The sequence below is a fragment of the Lathamus discolor genome, chromosome W, assembly GCF_037157495.1.
Source record: "Lathamus discolor isolate bLatDis1 chromosome W, bLatDis1.hap1, whole genome shotgun sequence".
In the NCBI taxonomy this organism is placed as follows: domain Eukaryota; kingdom Metazoa; phylum Chordata; class Aves; order Psittaciformes; family Psittacidae; genus Lathamus; species Lathamus discolor.
This window is the reverse complement of record NC_088908.1, coordinates 2,366,756-2,387,125: the sequence shown is the minus strand read 5'-3', so window position 1 is coordinate 2,387,125 and position 20,370 is coordinate 2,366,756. Positions and strand designations below refer to the sequence as shown.

Below are 20,370 nucleotides of genomic sequence, written 5' to 3'. Positions count from 1 at the left end.
AGTACAGTCGCTGCTCAAACTTTGGCTGCAAAAGACAGCGCAGCTACTCCAGCGACAAGTACAGCAGCTACTCAAACCTCTGCAACTGCAAGAGAGAAAAAGTCCCTCGGCCTTTGCAGGCGGCTCTTGGCAGCTGTGAAAGAAAGGTTTCCGTACAAGGATGATGTTATGAGTCGTTCGGCCAAGTGGACTACTTTAGACAAAGGCATCCAGTCCCTGAGGGAATCGGCCATTGTAGAGATGATCTATCACGTCAAGCCGAATAACAGGGATATACCCATAGATCCAGATGAAGTCGAATGTACACGACCCATGTGGTGAAAACTTACACAGAATGCATCATCATCATATGCCCCTTCATTGGCAACAGTAACCTGGAATGACATAGTACCACTAACAGTGGATGAAATGATTCATAAACTCCGAAAGTTCGAAGACAATCTCACCCCTTCCATCATCTCAGCTGAGGAAAAACTGTCTCAGGACCTCAAACAATTGAGGGACGATCTATCTGATCTATCCAGATCCTCACGCGTGCCAACACACGTCTCAGCTATTAACAATAGTCATCCTACTGCTCCAGAGAGAACATATAGAAGGTATACGCCCTGGGCCACCCTATGGTTTTACCTGCGACATCACGGAGAAGACATGACGAAGTCGGATGGAAAACCTACTTCAGCTTTGGAGGAACGGGTGCGTGAATTGAAGAGGAGAAGGAAGGTCAAGGCTGATCATCCCATGAGAGCTGCGGCTTCAGTCTCTGGTGAGCAGTTTCCCAGATGGAGTGGAAGAGCTGATTTTACTCCAGCTCCTGTGATAAAGAAGACTAATCCCTTTCTACAAGACTTGACTGCCCAAAGTTGTGGTGACCTCCACCAGCCAGATGGAGGTAGGGGACAATCGGATTTACTGGACTGTGTGCATCAGATGGCCTGGCACATCAGTCCCACAGAAGTATACGGCTCTAGTAGATACCGGTGCACAGTGTACCCTGATGCCATCAAGCTGTCAAGGGTGGAACCCATTTGTATTTCTGGAGTGACAGGAGGATCCCAAGAGTTGACTGTACTGGAGGCTGAAATCAGCCTGACTGGGAGGAAGTGGCAAAAGCACCCCATTGTGACTGGTCCGGAGGCTCCATGCATCCTCGTCATACGCTACCTCAGGAGAGGGTACTTCAAAGACCCAAAAGGGTACCGATGGGCTTTTGGTATTGCTGCTTTGGAGACAGAGGAAATTGAGCAGCTGTCCACCTTGCCTGGTCTCTCAGAGGATCCTTCTGTTGTGGGGGTGCTGAAGGTCGAAGACCAACAAGTGCCAATCGCGACCACAACAGCGCACCGGCGGCAATATCGCACCAACCGATACTCCCTAATTCCCGTCCATAAGCTGATCCATAGACTGGAGAGTCAAGGAGTTTCCAGTAGGACCCGCTCACCCTTTAATAGCCCCATCTGGCCAGTGCAAAAGTCTAATGGAGAGTGGAGACTAACAGTAAACTAACGTGGCTTGAATGAAGTCACACCACCCTTGAGTGCTGCCGTACCGGACATGCTAGAACTTCAGTACGAACTGGAGTCAAAGGCAAACAAGTGGTATGCCACGACTGATATTGCCAATGCATTTTTCTCAATTCCTGTGGCAGCAGAGTGCAGGTCACATTTTGCTTTTACTTGGAGGGGCGTGCAGTACACTTGGAACCGACTGCCTCAGGGATGGAAACAGAGCCCTACCATCTGCCATGGTCTGATCCAGACTGCACTGGAACAGGGGCAAGCTCCAGAACACCTGCAATTCATTGATGACATTATCATGTGGGACGCTAAAGCAGAAGACATTTTTAAGAAACGGAAGAAAATAATCCAAATCCTGCTGAAGGCTGGTTTTCCCATAAAACGGAGTAATTTCAAGGGACCTGCACAGGAGATTCAATTTGGGGGAATAAAATGGAAAGATGGATGTCGTGAGATCCCCACACATGTGATCAATGAGATCTGGAGAATGCACATCCCAAATTACAGTTTGATTGTAAACCCTCTCTATCATGTGACCCGAAAGAAAAGTTATTTTAAATGGGGCCCTGAGCAACAACAAGCCTTTGAGCACATTGAATGATAGTTCATGCAGTAGCCCATGGACCAGTCCGGACAGGGCCAGATGTGAAAAATGTGCTCTACACGACAGTGGGGGAGAAGGGTCCAACCTGGAGCCTCTAGCAGAAACCTCCAGGGGAGACTCGAGGATGACCCCTCGGCTTTTGGAGTTGGGGATACAGTGGATCTGAGGCCAGCTATACCCCAACTGAGAAAGATATGCTGGCAGCCTATGAAGGGGTTCGAGCTGCTTCGGAAGTGATTAGCATTGAAGCACAGCACTGCAGTAGCAGTCATTTTTCTCCTTCTTAGTAGCTGGTGCAGCGCTGTGTTTTTGACTTTCGGCCTGGGAACAGCGCCGATGACACCAATGTTTTTAGTTGCTGCTCAGGTGTTTAGTCTGACCAAGGACTTTGTGAGTCTCATGCTCTGCCAGGGAGGAGGGGAAGCCGGGAGGAAGCAGAGACAGGACACCTGACCCAAACTAGCCAAAGAGGTATTCCATACCACAGCACGTCATGCCCAGGATGTAACTGAGAGTTACCCGGAAGAGCTGGCTCACTGCTCGGTCGGTCTTGGTATCGACCTGAGGTAGCATATGCCGAGGATGTATGGAGCCTCTGGACCAGTCACAATGGGGTGCTTTTGCCACTTCCTCCCAGTCAGGCTGATTTCAGCCTCCAGTACAGTCAACTCTTGGGATCCTCCTGTCACTCCAGAAATACAAATGGGTTCCACCCCTTGACAGCTTGATGGCATCAGGGTACACTGTGCACCAGTATCTACTAGAGCCGTATACTTCTGTGGGACTGATGTGCCAGGCCATATGATCCACACAGTCTAGTAAACCTGATTGTCCCTCTCTTCCACCTGGCTGGAGGCAGGGCCCCTCTAATAGTGATCATAAGATATTCCACTTAGATCTTGTATAAAGGGATTATGATTCCTTATCACAGGAGTTGGAGTAAAATCCTCTTCACTTCCATTCCACCTGGGAACCTGCTCACCAGAGACTGGTGCAGCAACTTTCTTGGGAGGATCATCCTTGACAGTTGTTCTCCTCTTCAATTCACACACCAGTTCCTCCAGAGCTGAGGAAGGTTTAACATCCCACTTCCACATGTCTTCTCCGTGATCCCACAGGTAAAACCATAGGGTGGCCTGTGGCGTATACCTCTTGTATCTTCTCTGTCGAGCTGTAGGATGCCTTTTGTTAATAGCTGAGATGTGGGTTGGTACACGTGGGGAGCTGGATAGATCGGATACATCGTCTCTCAAGTGTTTGAAATCCTGAGACAGTTTTTCCACAGCTGAAATGATAGAAGTTGTGAGATTGTTTTCAAATTCCTGGAGTTTATGAATCATCTCATCCACTGTTGGTGGTGCTACTTCATTCCATGTTATTGCTGCCACTGAGTGGGCATATGATGACGGTGCATTTCGTTTAAATTTCCACTACACGGATCGTGTACGTTTGACTTCATCTGGATCTACGGGTGCATTCCTGGCATCTGGCCTGCTATAGATCATCTCTACAATAGCTGATTCCCTCAGAGACTGGATGCCTTTGTCTAAAGTAGTCCACTTGGCCAAATGACTCATAACATCGTCCTTGCATTGAAACCTATCTTTCACAGCTGCCAAGAGCCGCCTCCAAAGGCTGAGGGACCATATCACTTTTGCAATTGCTTTGTCAATTCCCCCTTCTCTTGAGAGTGATCCCAACTGCTTAGCTTCCCTACCTTCTAGCTTGTGACCGTCGGCCCCATTATCCCAGCATTGGAGCAACCAGGTGATGATGAGCTCCCCTGGATGATGGGTAAAATCTTTTTGCATATTCTGTAGCTCGGTTGAGGTCTGGGGTCAAGAAGTCAGCTCTTCTTCTTTTCAAGGCCAGTTTAGACAGAGCCTCGGGTGACATGGTTTAGTGTGAGGTGTCCAGGCTCATGGTGTGGGGGTTTGGAAATAGATGATCTTAAGTTCCTTTCCAATCCTAATTATTGTATGATTCTATGATTCTTCCTCTGATTCACGTAATAATAACTCCTGATCAGATGCTGTCCCGTGTAGTAAGTGCATTGGTTCTTCATCTTTCTTCACTGTCCGAGTTGCTTTTTTTTGCCACTTTTTTGCTTTTCCCCTTGCGTACAGGGGCAACCGATACCGGCACAAATTGGTCCTCTGGTTTAGCTGCAGTGATTATCACTGTGGTTGGAGTGGCTGCAGTATCTGTTGTCAGGGTTGGTGCAGCCGCTGTGCTTCAGCAGCACATGCAGCTGCGCTGTCTGTTGCTGTTGGGGTTTGAGTAGCTTTGTACTTGTCACTGGGGTTGGTGTAGTTGCTGTACTTGTCACTGGGTTTGGTGTAGTTGATGTACTTGGAGTTGGAGTAGCTGTGTTGTCTAGTGCTTTGCCATCAGATCCAGAGACATTTTTTTTCCCTTTGAAGTTGCTGGATAGTGTTCAGCAGGGCTCCGTAAGCATAGGCCGAGCCCCAGCACGTTGCCATGATTTGTTCCTCTCTGGTATGACCAGAATGACAGCACACCTCATTTAAGTGTTTTTTCTGGATTTTGCACTTGTTCAGTAGTGAAGTTCCAAAGCAGTGGAGGGGCCCACTGGCCTAGATACTATCCCACACACCCTGCCGCACACGACTGCCCATTCTTGGGGAAAATCTCTTGGTCCTCCTATATCATTGTCTAACCCTAGACAAGACCCAATCCTGACTCTGCTTAACTTTCGGGATCAGATTAAATGGTCATGGGTAAAACACACTCTGTATGTGTGCCAACATCGTGATCCCCAGCACAATCAGCAGGCAGGTCTCAAGGGTACCCAAAGGCCATTCAAAACCTTCAGAACTCTCAAATGATGCTGTAAATAGTCTGGTGGAGGAGCTGAGAACGTAAGGGAATGCCTCCTTCATAGGTTGACCACCAGAGGAGGAGAAAAAGGATGTGTAACTGCTAAACACTTCCATTATATACCTCCCAAAGTATAAAGATAATGACCACATTGGGAACACAAGCCAGACCAGTTTCATGATCAATGAGTCTATTGTATTATAAGTCATTACCAAAAAGTACAGGAAAACAAGAACATTAGCCCAAGCCCCACTGCTGATAAACACAAAAACAGCAAATACCAGCTCTAACTAAGGTACAACATGATGAAACTCCGAGATCAAGAGCAACAACTTTGAGAGCCAATAAATCAGCATTGCGATGAGTGACTATTAATCCAAAACAGTTAATGCTTATCACAAATACGATTAGACACACTCCGGTCAGATCTGTCGCTATCTCTACCCTTCGTGTCCCATGTTGGGTGCCACAAAGAACTTGTGGTTTAAGCCCAGCTGGCAACCCAGAACCATGTAGCCGCTCGCTTACTCCCCCCCTTCCTCCCCCCACTCCCGGAGGGATGGGGAGGAGAATTGAAAGAATGTAAGTCCCACGGGTTGAGATAAGAACAGTCCAGTAACTAAGGTATAACACAAAATCACTATTGCTACCACCAATAATAATAATGATAAGGGAAATAACAAGGGAAGAGAATATAACTGCTCACCACCCACCAACCGATACCCAGATCGACCTGAGCAGCAATCTAGCCCTTCTAGGTTACTGTCCCCAGTTTATATACTGGGCATGATGTGCTGTGGTATGGAATACCCTTTGGCCAGTTTGGGTCAGGTGTCCTGTCTCTGCTTCCTCCTGACTTTCCCTCCTCCCTGGCAGAGCATGAGACTCACAAAAATTCCTTGGTCAGAGTAAACATTACTTAGCAACGACTAAAAACATAGGTGTTATCAGCATTGTTCCCAGGCTGAAAGTCAAAAACACAGCACTGCACCAGCTGCTAAGAAGGAGAAAATGACTGCTACTGCTGAACCCAGTACACCTGTTTTTGATAAACTACATCTCTATTAATAATCCAAATGCAATTATTTATATGTGTTTGGGGTTTTAAAAGAAATAAAGGCTATGTTCTTTTAAACCAAACAACCGTAACTATTTGGGATCAAGTTCTCTAAACATTAAGCCTTCCATTCCGTACCTCTGAAAGCACTTGTGGTTTTCATCAGCCCTTCACAACAAACATCATCTGAACTAAAATCTGAATTTCATAGAAAAACTTAAAAGCTTACAAAACATTCTCAAAAACACAAATATTCTTCAAATCAAGTTTAAGTCAAATTATTCCACACAGGTACAGTTTGAGCAAAAGTTCATACCTGGTCATTTGCTTCCTCCAGCTCTCAGAAATCTGTTTGGCTATGTTGCATTCATTTATTTGCTCCATTCAGTAAATGGAGGCAGCAGGACAAACTGCAGATAATGTTCCCTGCCACATGCAGGTCTTACTGGTTAAAAGGACTCTAATTTTAGGCAGTAATGCTTAAACATTAGCACCACCAGCTCACCTCCAGTAACCTGCACGACAGCAGCTAGTAAAGACAGAACCAACTAGGTTGTTTCAAAGCGGTGGGGAAGTGGGAGGTGTAGTGTACATTTGGGAAATATCTTCAACTGCCCAGTCACTCAGAATTCACTGGGGATTGTTTTGTAATGCTCCATTTTAATAGGAAATTTGTATTTATGGCAAACAAGTCACATTCATTGTAAAAACTTCAGAATTATCCAGAACTTTCAGCCAAAAAGAACCACCTCTATACTCTTTCACAGTCAAAAATTATTTCAGACTCAGCATCTACTAGACCTCAAATATTGCACCAAATGTAATGATTTCCTTCCAGCCAGGGCAAGACAGAAAAACTCACATTCTCTGTGGTATCTTAACCAGACACTGCTCACCTAAAAATCAACTAGATTGTCACAGAGTGTATACTGAGTAATCTGTAGCACCAAAATCACTGCCTAGATGTTGCTATGCACTAGTTCACAGTAAATACAATTGTAACTCGCTAGTACAAAACCAGATGTTATTTTGAAGGCAGCAAAAAAATCCAGATAACAGATCCTTACACAGGCAAGCAAAGTCAAAGTTTTCTTCATGTTTCCACTTGTTGATGTGAAAAGTAACTCATTGCTTTATACCAAAACAAGAAAGAGAACAGTGAGCAAATAAAAAAACCCAACTTATACAAATCTGTATATAAAAAAATACTGCTTTGTCACTTTTCTGTAATTGCTGTCTAATTTTTTTAAACATCAATGTGTAGAAAAGAAAAAGTATTAGTACTGTTACTTCTGAACACAGAGGAATTATTCTTTTACTGTGTCTAGTTATGCCCTGTTTTTTCGGCTGGGATAGAGTTAATTTTCTTCCCAGTAGCTGGTGCAATGCTGTGTTTAGGCTTTACTCTGAGAATAATGTTGATAATGCACCCATATTTTAGTTGTTGCTAAGTAGCACTTACCCTAATCTCAGTTTCCCATGCTCTGCCAGGGAGGAGGGGCACAAGAAGCTGGGAGGAAGCAGAGACAGGACACCTGACCCAAACTAGCCAAAGGGGTATTCCATACCACAGCACATCATGCCCAGTACAGAAACTGGGGGGAGCTGGCCAGAAGGGACCAATCATTGCTCTGGGACAGACTGGGCATCAGTCAGCGGGTGGTGAGCAATTGTATTGTGAATCACTTGGGGTTGTTTGTTTGATTGGGCTTTGGTTTTTTTTTGTGGTTTGTTGTGTTGTTTGTTGGTTTGGTTTCTTTTTTGGGGGGAGTTATACCTCTCTATAATAATAATTATGATTATTTCAAGTATTAAACTGTTCTTATCTCAACCCATGGGTTTTTACCTTTGTCCCAATTCTCCTTCCCATCCCACAACAGGGGGTGAGGGGGGGTAAATGTTGGAGAGACAGCCTTGATGATGTGGGAATACTGCTCAGCAGTAGACAAACCACTGGTATGTTACCAACACCTTTCTAGCTACAACTACAAAGTGCAGCACAATGAGGGCTGCTACAGGGAAAGTTAACTCCATCCCATCCAGACCCAATACAACAATGTATCTCAATGTACTATTACAATATCTCTGTAACCTAAGTACAAAACTGTGATAGAATTATTCAGCTAGTACAAAAGAGCTCTTTAACACATTTGAAGGCCTCCTACTAGCACAGACAGACACATCCAATCCATGCCAAGTGGTATCTTGCTTTTGGGATGCAGACAAAAGATACACTCAGCATCCTAAAATTATTAAAATACAGTTTATATTCTGCAGAATAAGGTAAAAGAGCAGTATATACTCAGCATCAGAAACTTTCAAATAAAAAAGATACAATAGTTCAAAGTTAAACTTTCTATAGAGACAGAAAAGCAGTTTTAACAAAAGTTTAAGACTCCACTTGTTCATTTAGCTACAGTCCCCTGCGAATACAGTTAGTTTTTTACTGTTATTAGAATCATTAAAAGAAAAATTTAAATAGCTGTTACGATGGTCAAGCAGTCAAGTCTATGTCATGCAGAAGAGTTCTGAGTCATTTGGTGTGGGGTTCCCAGAGACATTAATATTCAGTTCCTCCTTGTTGCTGCTCAGCTGAGACTCCTGCAGTCCCATAAGATCTCCTGACAAAAGGCACCAATTACACTGTCACTATGGCTCACATTCTGGTGTGGGGACAACAGGGGATGCTGGGCAGACAGACTTGCATCAAAAAGCTGCCAAGTGTCTGGGGAAGGAGAAATGGAAAAGTGATATGCAGAAAATGGGATGGGACAGAAAGGCTATTATTCACCCCTACTGTGTCCATATCCCATCAAGGCAAGAGTCAAGCAAGAGATATTTTAATTCTCTTGATTCATCAATCCAAAGGAGAGAATGAGAAGAGCTACTTTCCCTGGGTGTTCCTACTTTCCTTGAAAGGGTATCACATGCCATGTTGTTTGGTTGTTGGTGGGTTGTTTTCTTCTGCACTGACTATTTGGGTAAAGGGGCATTTGGTGTAAAATTCTTGATTTTTTAATAACTAAAGATATTTGAAACACAACACTAGTACCTACATAGCATTCATTAGGAGATTGATCTCTGTGCCTAATACTCTATTAAATTTTCAGCATTCCAGTGCTTTGTTCCTGCATACTTACACTGACATTGCACTGAATTGCTAATACAGCATCAGTACAAATAGACAAGACATATACAAGACAGGACCATCAGCTGGTAGAGTACAAAGGGAAAGCAACATGCCATTTAGGTACTGGCACTGAAGCACTGCCCCATACTTCTTTTTCAAATTACAATAAACACTATGCCTCACAGGATATCTTAGTGGCTATGTTATTGGATGCGTTTCACCTTCAAGGGAAGGGCCTCTCACTCTCTGAACTGCTTATAGATTTCTTTCATTATGATTCACCATAAAGAGGAACCTTGAGATAAAAGAGCAAGGAGCATTGCACTCTGAAAAAACAGGTTCCAAAAAAGAGAAGTGAAACAGCGGAATATGAGGAACACTATCTACAGTAACACAAGAGAAAATCAAGTATACAAGATTTCTTCTGCCATGTTAATTCATAGATTTAATCGACAAAGAAATAAGAAATGCATGCTTACACAGATATTTTAGTAAAATTGTCCTAGTTTTGGCTGGGTTTTTTTTTTCCAGATTTTGTTAATAAAATGGCAAGATGGATGCTGCCAGATCCCCACAGATGTGATCAACAAGATAACAGCAATGTCTCCACCAACTAATAGGAAAAAACCACAAGCTTTCTTAGGTGTTGAGGGGTTCTGGAGAATGCACATCCCAAATTACAGTCTGATTGCAAGCCCTCTCTATCATGTGACCTGGAGGAAGAATGATTTTAAATGGGGCCCTGAGCAACAAGAAGTCTTTGAACAAATTAAACGAGAGCTAGTTCATGCAGTAGCCCTCGGATCAGTCTGGATTGGCAAGATGTGAAAAATGTGCTTTACACTGCAGCTGGGGAGAATGGTCCTACCTGGAGCCTCTGGTAGAAAGCTCCAGAGGAGACTCGAAGTTGACCACAGCAATATTTAGGTAGCTTAAAAGCTATTGCCCAGGTTATTCATGAGTGTGAAACATGTGCTGCAATTAAACAAGCTAAACGGTTAAAGCCTCTTTGGTATGGAGGACGATGGCTGAAGTATAAATATGGGGAGTCCTGGCAGATTGCTTATATCATACTCCCACCAAGCCGCCAAGGCAAGTGCCATGTGCTTACCATGGTGGAAGGAACCATCGGATGGCTAGAAGCATACACTGTGCCCCTCACCACTGCCCTGAACACTGTCCTGGGCCTTGAGAAACAGGTTTTGTGGTGACACGGCACCACGGGAAGAATTGACTCAGACACCGGGACTCATTTCCGGAGCAACCTTATAGACACTTGGGCCAAATAGCATGGCATCGAGTGGGTATATAACATCCCCTACCATCTCTAAAAATCTGAATGTGCACAAGTCCATGGGACCTGATGAAATCCATCTGCGGCTCCTGAAGGAGCTTGCTAATGAAGTTGCTAAGCCATTGGCCATCATATATGAAAAATCATGGCAGTCAGGTGATGTTCCTGACGACTGGAAAAAGGGAAATATAACCCCCATTTTCAAGAAGGGGAAAATGGAAGACCCGGGGAATTACAGACCAGTCAGTCTCACCTCTGTGCCTGGCAAAATCTTGGAGCACATTCTCCTGGACGGCATGCTAAGGCACATGAAAAACAACAAGGTGCTTGGTGACAGCCAACATGGCCTCACTAAGGGGAAATCCTGCCTGACCAATTTGGTGGCCTTCTATGATGGCGCTACGGAACTCATGGACAAGGGTAGAGCCGCTGATGTCATCTACCTGGTCTTGTGCAAAGCATTTGACATGGTCCCACACGACATTCTTGTCTCTAAATTGGAGAGATATCAATTTGATGGATGGACCACTCGGTGGATAAAGAACTGGCTGGATGGCTGCACACAAAGAGTTGTGGTCAATGGCTTGATGTCCGGCTGGAGACCGGTAACGAGTGGTGTCCCTCAGGGATCAGTGTTGGGACCGGTCTTGTTTAGCATCTTCGTCGCTGACATGGACAGTGGCATTGAGTGCGCCCTCAGCAGGTTTGCCAATGACACCAAGCTGTGTGGTCCGGTTGATACGCTGGAGGGAAGGGATGCCATCCAGAGGGACCTGGACAGGCTTGTAAGGTGGGCTGATGCCAACCTTAAGAAGTTTAACCATGACAAGTGCAAGGTCCTACACCTGGGTCGGAGCAATCCCAGGCACAGCTACAGGTTGGGCAGAGAAGAGATTCAGAGCAGCCCTGCAGAGAAGGACTTGGGTGTACTGGTTGATGAGAAAATGAACATGAGCCAGCAGTGTGCGCTCGCAGCCCAGAAAGCCAACCGTATCCTGGGCTGCATCAAAAGGAGCGTGACCAGCAGGTCGAAAGAGGTGATCCTGCCCCTCTACACTGCTCTTGTGAGACCTCACCTGGAGTATTGTGTGCAGTTCTGGTGTCCTCAACATAAAAAGGACATGGAACTGTTGGAACAAGTCCAGAGGAGGGCCATGTGGATGATCAGGGGACTGAAGCACCTCCCGTATGAAGATAGGCTGAGAAAGTTGGGGCTGTTTAGCCTGGAGAAGAGAAGGCTTCTTGGAGATCTCATAGCAGCCTTCCAGTACCTGAAGGGGGCCTATAGGGATACTGGGGCAGGACTCTTCATCAGGGACTGTAGTGACAGGACAAGGGGTAACGGGTTAAAAATTAAACAGGGGAAGTTTAGTTTGGATATAAGGAGGAAATTCTTTCCTGTTAGGGTGGTGAGGCACTGGAATCAGTTGCCCAGGGAGGTTGTGAGTGCTCCGTCCCTGGCGGTGTTCAAGGCCAGGTTGGACAGAGCCTTGGGTGAGATGATTTAGTGTTAGGTGCCCCTGCCTATGGCAGTGGGGTTGGAACTAGATGATCTTGAGGTCCTTTTCAGCCCTAACTATTCTATGATTTACAAGCCTCTGGGAAAATCGAACGGTACAGTGGGCTGTTAAAAACTACACTGAGCGTAATGGGTGATGGGACTTCCAAACATTGGTATGCACTTTCACCAAAATCCACCTGGTTGGTCCACACTAGGGGATCTGCCAGCAGTGCTGGCCCACCCCAATCAGAGCTTTTACCTGCTTTTGAATGGGATAAAGTTCCTGTGGTGCACATAAAGAATTTGCTGGGGAAGACAGTCTGGGTTACTCCTCCTTCAGGTAAAGGTAAACCTACTCGTGGGTTTTCTTTTGCTCATGGACCTGCATATACTTGGTGCGTAATGCATGAAGATGGCGATATCTGATATGTTTTAGGGGAAACAGACAATGAACTCAATTGTATGCTGTTGCCTGCTATTTAATACTTTTATAGCCCACCAACTAGATGTCTTCAGGTCACCAGCGACTGGCCCTGACTTCCCTCTGACCATCATCTGAACAACAAATGAACTTTGACGAAACCAGACGATTTCAGCAGTGACCAGACAGACAAGTTCTGTGGTGTCATCAGCAGGCAACAGTCCAACACTGCACACCGTCTCTCCTGCTCTGAAAGACTATTACAAGAGGTGGAACCCAACATCATGGACTGGATGAACTCATCAGTTTTATAGGGATTGGTCCATGCAGTACGGAATGATATCTCTCTCTTTGTGTGTGTGTGTGTGTATGTATGTATATGTATATATATAAGACAAGAATGATGGCATATTGAAAATTTTGGGATCTGAGCATGACGTGAATGGTATGGAATAAGGGGTGGATACTGTCTTGGGTTCATCAGTAGCAGTCATTTTTCTCCTTCATAGTAGCTGGTGCAGTGGTGTGTTTTTGACTTTCAGCCTGGAAACAGTGCTGATAACTCTTGTGGTTTTAATTGTTGCTAAGTAATGTTTACTCTGACCAAGGACTTTCTGAGTCTCATGCTCTGCCAGGGAGGAGGGGAAGCTGGGTGGACGCAGAGAAAGGACACCTGACCCAAACTAGCCGAAGAGGTATTCCATACCACAGCACCTCATGCCCAGGATGTAAACTGAGAGTTCCCCAGAAGGCCTACTTCACTGCTTGGTCGGGTAGGGTGGCGGGAGGTATCGGTCAGTGGGTGGTGAGGTGTTGTATTCTCTTCCCTTGTTGTTTCCTTTTTCATAATTATTATTGGTGGTATCAGTAGTGGTTGTGTGTTATACCTTAGTTAGTAAACTGTACTTGTCTCAACCCGTGGTATTTACATTCTTTTCGATTCTCCTCCCCATCTCTCTTGGAGCGGGGGTAGGGAAAGAAGGGGGGGAGTGAGAGCGAGACTGCGTGGCTGATTTATGGCTGACTGGGTTTAAACCACAATACCTGGTCTAGTGGGCATGTCCCAGAGGAGGTTGGCCAATATGACACCTCTCTATAAAAAGTGCAGGAACGAGGACCCCAAAAACTAAAGGCCTGTCAACCTGACCTCAGTGCCGGTGAAGGTTATGGAACAGATGATCCTAAGTGAGATCATAGAGCAGGTGTGGGAAAACCAGGGGATCTGGTCCTGATTGACCAACCTGATCTCCTCCTATGACTAGGTGACCCGCCAGGTTGATGAGGGAAAGGCTGTAGACATTGTGTATTTGGACTTAAGTAAAGCATTTGACACTGTCTCTCACAGCATTCTCCTGGAGAAACTGCCCGCTCATGGCCTGGATACGTGTATTCTTTGCTGGGTTGGAAACTGGCTGGATGACCGAGTTCAAATAGTGGTGGTAAATGTTGTCACATCTAGCTGGCGACTAGTCAGTAGTGGTGTCTCCCAGGGTTTGGTATTAGGGCCAGTGTTGTAGGATATCTTTATTGATGATCTGGATGAGGGGATTGAGTGCACCCTCATTAAATTTGCAGACAACACCAAGTTGTTTGGTAGTGTTGATCTACTGGAGGATAGGAAGGCTCTGCAGACAGACTGGATTGATGGGCTGTGGCCAATGGTACGGTAACTGATGGACAGGGGTAGAGCAGTTGATGTCATCTACCCGGACTTGTGCAAAGCATTCGACACTGTCCCACACGATATCCTTGTCTCTAAATTGGAGAGACATCAATTTGATAGGTGGACCACTCGGTGGATAAAGAACTGGCTGGATGGCCGTATGTAAAGAGTTGTGGTCAATGGCTCAATGTCTGGCTGGAGACCTGTAACAGGTGGTGTCCCTCAGGGATTGGTGTTGGGACCGGTCTTGTTTAACATCTTCGTCGCTGACATGGACAGTGGCATTGAGTGCGCCCTCAGCAGGTTTGTCGATGACACCAAGCTGTGTGATTCGGTTGGTACGCTGGAGGGAAGGGATGCCATCCAGAGGGACCTGGACAGGCTTGTAAGGTGGGCTGATTCCAACCTTAAGAAGTTTAACCATGACAAGTGCAAGGTCCTACACCTGGGTCGGAGCAATCCCAGGCACAGCTACAGGTTGGGCAGAGAAGAGATTCAGAGCAGCCCTGCAGAGAAGGACTTGGGTGTGTTGGTCGATGAGAAAATGAACATGAGCCAGCAGTGTGCGCTCGCAGCCCAGAAAGCCAACCGTACCCTGGGCTGCATCAAAAGGAGCGTGACCAGCAGGTCGAAAGAGGTGATCCTGCCCCTCTACACTGCTCTTGTGAGACCTCACCTGGAGTATTGTGTGCAGTTCTGGTGTCCTCAACATAAAAAGGACATGGAACTATTGGAACAAGCCCAGAGGAGGGCCACGAGGATGATCAGTGGACTGAAGCACCTCCCGTATGAAGACGGGCTGAGAAAGTTGGGGCTGTTCAGCCTGGAGAAGAGAAGGCTTCTTGGAGACCTCATAGCAGCCTTCCAGTATCTGAAGGGGGTCTACAGGGATGCTGGGAAGGGACTCTTCATCAGGGACTGTAGTGACAGGACAAGGGGTAACGGGTTAAAACTTAAACAGGGGAAGTTTAGATTGGATATAAGGAGGAAATTCTTTATTGTTAGGGTGGTGAGGCACTGGAATTGATTGCCCAGGGAAGTTGTGCATGCTCCATCCCTGGCAGTGTTCAAGGCCAGGTTGGACGAAGCCTTGGGTGAGATGGTTTAGTGTGAGGTGTCCCTGCCCATGGCAGTGGGGTTGGAACTACATGATCTTGAGGTCCTTTCCAACCCTAACTTCTATGTTTCCATGAGGTTCAACAAGGCAAAGTGCCACATTTTGCACTTGGGTCACATCAATCCTATGCAACGCTACAGGCTTGGGAAAGAGTGGCTGAAAAGCTGTTTAGGGGAAAAGGACCTGGGGATGCTGATTAATGGCCAGCTGAACATGAGTCAGCAGTGTTCCCAGGCAGACAAGAAAGCTAATGGCATACTGGCTTGTATCAGAAACAGTGTAGCCAGCAAGTAATCATCCCCCTGTACTTTGGCACTGGTGAGGCCATACCTTGAATCCTGTGTTCAGTTCTGAGCCCCTCACTACAAGAGAGACATTGAGGTGCTGTACTGGGTCCAGAAAAGGGCAACAAAGCTGATGAAGGGTCTAGAGCACAAGTCTTGTGAGGAATGGATGAGGGAACTGGGGTTTTTTAGTCTGGAGAAGAGAAGGCTCAGGGGGGACCATATTGCTCTCTACAACTACCTGGAAAGGAGGTTGTAGTGAGGCGGGTGTCCTCTTCTCCCAAGAAACAAGCAATAGGACATGAGGTAACAGCCTCAAGCTGTGCCAGGGAGGTTTAGACTGGATATTAGGAAAAATTTCTTCACCGAGAGGGTGATCAGGCATTGGAACAGGCAACCCAGGTCATCCATCGTCCCTGGAAGTGTTCAAAAACCTTGTAGATGAGGCCCTTAGTGACATGGTTTAGTGGTGGTCTTGGCAGTCCTGGACTAATGGTTGGACTTGATGATCTTAAAGGTCTTAAAGGCAATATAAAAAATTAATATGTCTCTATACAATGCATTAATTTTTTTTTTCCATTTTTTTTTCTACCTCTTTCCAAAAAGAAGTTAAACTAAATTTGGTACTTGAATACCATTCTTCCCTGACAGCTGTGCTTGAAGGATCTCAGATTAATCTTTTGGAGGGACATGTTTCTGAAGCAAGCACCACGGCAGTAAACTTCTGTAGGAGATAACTAGAGTTAAGGTGTAATAATCTGGTGTTGTAGTTCTTGTATCTTGTCTTTTCTTTTCCTATCTATATTTTTTGTCTTGCTTACTCATTGGTCCACATCCAAAAAAGGAATATCCACTTCCTGAATTCAGACCTGAGAAATTTGAAAGTCCTTTAATAGTTCACTATTTCTTCCACTACTTATCTGTTTAGAAATTTACCTAGCATGTTCTGCTATATAATCTGTATTGGTTTTCTTTATCTAAAGCATAATCCTTCCATAAGTTTCCCAGCTAGATGGGAGGAGACAGTATCATAAAATATTAAGATCATGTTATCACCGTTCATTAATATTTGGTTACTTGAATCTTTTATATTGGGAATTATTTACCTTAGGGATGAAATACACAGTATGTTATGAAAATATTTGAGGAAAGTTAATGTGGCTCCTTAGCTTTTCTTTTTAGATAACCTTCTCAAAGCTGTATAAAACAGGAAGAAGAGAAAATATTTGCCATTATTATCTTTTTGGCCTAGTAGATGGTTCATATAGAACTTCTGATAGTAATTTTTCTGGCACTTCAGGATCCATTCATGAAGGTATTTTACTTTAATAGAGTCACTGATTTCCATATGTATTGGGTGATTTTCTCACATAACTGTGTTGTGGTGGGCTTTTTTTTTTTTTTTTGCTTGCTTGAATGAAAAGTATATATGTTTTGTTTTTAAAAACCTTCTTGTTTTGATCACTAGTAAGAGGAAACTGTTCTGATGGCCTGAAATCATATACTAAACCACTAAAGTCAGCTCAGGCTGAAACTTGGCCAGATGCTGTACCTGTGTCAGTCATGGTGGGCTAGAAAATATCACCTCTCAGAGGAACTGGGGTTATCTGTCCTCAGAGAGGAGAAACAAAAGTAAAAGCCTAATTATCGCTTCCAAAAATACTGAGTTCTTTCTATAACATCAGTATGTGAATAAACTGTAGGACGTAAAAATATGCTCCTTGGATGAGAACAGAGACCCTTTACTACTATAGTCTGTAAAATCAGCCTGCAAAGCTGTTCTGGACTGTAAAGTGCTTTACCAGTCTGCATGTCTTCAGATCTAGGAACAAGCTGTGACTGCCACAAAGAGTGCATGTGCATGTACCAAACTTTTACAGAGCTGCTGGTGGAAAAATTGGGTGAACAGCATATAGCTCAACATATTCACATAAGCATGAATGATGCTTGTTAGTTATTCCATAGCTTATTGTTTGCAGTTGACTCTGGTAGTTGATACAAATTGCTGTCAGATCGTATTTTCTTGAACACAAACACATGTGCTTTTGCTTTAAATTTGTACAAATATTTCAAATCTATTTGGGCATATTTTAAGCAACTGGTAGATTCTTTTATTTTTTTTTTTTTTTTGAGTATTGAAATGAATAAGTATTTGGATAGAGCTTTAGGTAAGGTTTTAAGGACAGCAGAACTTGGAAAAAAAAATCTGTAATTATAATATCAGTGGCTTTTATCCAGCAAAGGATATCTGCTCTCTGAGGCCACAACCTTTTTTTTTTAAGATCAGAATTCCTCTTTGCTGTGCACCTATAAGATATAATTGCAGTAAGATGCTGAGAATGCTTCTTTACCTGTTTGGCCTTGAGTGTGTTTTGTGCTGCCATGACAACTCATTTGCAAAGAGGCCTGGGTTTGTGGTTTCCAGGCCTGATTAATACAATGTACTGTAATTAGGAATAAGAAAAATGCCCACTGGCTCTTTTCTAATTTAAATATTCCCATTGCTCCCAAGACTTCCCCAGCTTTCATTATACATTGTTTCAGATTAGTTGTAATAGAAATACTTACTTTGTTTACTGTAGCCTAGACACTGGGAAGAGTCCCTGGAATTTATCTGAGCTTTCAGCTTGGTTTGGAGGTCTTTTTGAGAGGGGTGCTTTACCTGCTATATACCCTAAGAACTGAGACACTAGCATAACGGTATTTCAGTATCCTATTTTTATAGTGCCAGTGCTCATCCAGAAAGGCATTGCAGATAATACAAGACTGCTTATTTAGCTCTTGACAAATTCTTCCATTACTGTTATTTCTTTTCTGTGCCAGTGTAGACGGAAAATTAGTTGAACAACATTAAAGCACTGAAATAGGAAAAACAACAAAACACAAAACTACATGTTGCAGCAGGGAGGAATCAACACGACCATTGTGATCAATAAGCACGATTCGTTTATTGGGCTTCTACCTTCGGTTAATATAACAGTGAATATGCAAATACTAGGCACTTGATTAGTTCTGTCACAAATAAGGCATTGCGTAAGCTCTACACTTTTGCAGCTACACCGTGCACCCCCCCACCATCCTCTTTCTCATGCACTTATCGCTTAGTGTCCTTGGCTGTGATTGGTCATAGTATGTTGCTGTTTGCCGGTGTCCTTCAGTTCCTCATTATCTGGCGTGAGAAGTCTGCACCATGTTCTACACAGATGTCTTGTTTCAGCTCATTGATGGGAACGTGACCTTTCTCTGTTAGCCACTTCTCCACAGCTACATATATTTAATTTTTCTACATGCAGTGGTAACTGATTTGATAAAAATAGTTCTAATTTTCTGTTATGTTTTGTTGGGTTTTGTTTGTTTAAAGTGAATTGGAACTAAACCGAAAGGTATTACTTACTTTTTTTTTTACAACAGCTGCTGTAGAAATGTATACACAGCTACTGTTTTGGTAAACAAAGCCTAGTAGCCAGATGGTGGTAATATTAAAAAAGTTGAGCGATATGATTTGGGAACTAGCCTACTGAAATATTCTGTGCTTTGCCTAGATACCTTAGATTTAGTAAACAGTAGAAGACTTTAAATGTGTTAACACTGCAGTGGCTTGAAAAAACAAATAGACCATTATGTAGAATACAAATAATGCTTATTAAAATTGCGGTTCATTCTTTCTGATAGATATTCAAATTGCTCTCAGACTGTATTTACTTACACATAAATAGATGTGCACCTGCTCTAAATCAGGGTAAGGATTCCAAACCTAGGTATGCTGTTTAACACCTTTGTCAGCAACGTGGATTGAGTGCACCCTCAGTAAGTTCACTGATGACACCAAGCTGTATGGTGTGGTTGATGCACTGGAGGGAAGGGATGCCATCCAAAGGGACTTTGACAGGTTCGAGAGGTGGGCCAGCACAAACTGCATGAAGTTCAACAAGGCCAAGTGCAAGATCCTGCACTTGGGTCGGAGCAATCCCAAGCACAACTACAGGTTGGGTGAAGACTGGATTGAGAGCAGCGCTGAGGAGAAGGACTTGGGGGTGTTGGTTGATGAAAAGCTCAACATGAGCCATCAGTGGAGGATGCAGGAGACCACACAGCATTTCCCAGCACGGCAGAGGAGGAAGATCTGGACTCAGAAAAAGAGAAGCTGGTGGTGAGAGAGTCGGCAAGGACAGTAGCTACACCAGCCCCAGTGACAAGTACAGCATCATTCGAGAGTTCTGAAGGGTTTGAATGGCCTTTGGGTACCCTTGGGACCTGCCTGCTGATTGTGATGGGGATCAGCATGTTGGCACACATACAGAGTGTGTTTTACCCATGACCATTTTGTCTGATCTCGAAAGTTAAGCAGAGTCATGTTTGGGTCTTGTCTAGGGTTAGACGACGATATAGGAGGACCAAGAGGTTTTCCACAAGGATAGACAGTCATGAGTGGCAGGGTGCGTGGGACAGTATGGGTGAGTATCTGGTCCACTGGGCCCCTCCAGTGCTTTGGAAGCATCGGAGATAGAAGGCAGCTGTATGGAGTCCCCAGCAACAAGTTGCAGAAACTGCTGAAGGGGACAGTGAATTATTTTGAGCCTGGTGGGCCCATGACACTTCAGACCATCAGGGCAGAGATGCAACATAGAGATGGACTCATGATCGAGGGGTGGACTTAGCAATGGACACTATTGCCCAAGTTATTCATGAGTGTGAACGCTGCACACAGCCTCTCCTGCTCTGAGAGACTGTTACAAGAGATGGAGCCCAACATCATTAACCGGATGGACTCAGCAGCTTTATAGGGATTGGTCCATGCACTAAGGAATGATCTCTATCTCTCTCTCTGTGGATGTATATATATGTATATATATGAGATAAGAGTGATGGTATATTGAAAACGTGGGATCTGAGCATGACGTGAATGGTATGGAATAAGGGGTGGATACTCTCCTGGGTTCA

At 44.5% G+C, this 20,370-nt stretch overlaps 1 protein-coding gene across 5 annotated transcripts in view; it reads left to right on the top strand.

Moving 5' to 3' along the window:
* LOC136004468 (zinc finger SWIM domain-containing protein 6-like) overlaps positions 1-20,370 on the top strand; it is a 176,896-nt gene that overhangs the window by 61,771 nt on the left and 94,755 nt on the right. Inside the window, exon 1 of one of the 5 annotated variants that reach the window (XM_065660962.1) lies at positions 11,885-12,694. The exons of the other annotated variants lie outside the window; for them this stretch is intronic. The gene's annotated coding sequence lies outside the window, so the exon portion shown is untranslated. Of the gene's footprint in view, positions 1-11,884; positions 12,695-20,370 lie in introns of those variants that run through there. 5 annotated transcript variants of the gene reach the window in all.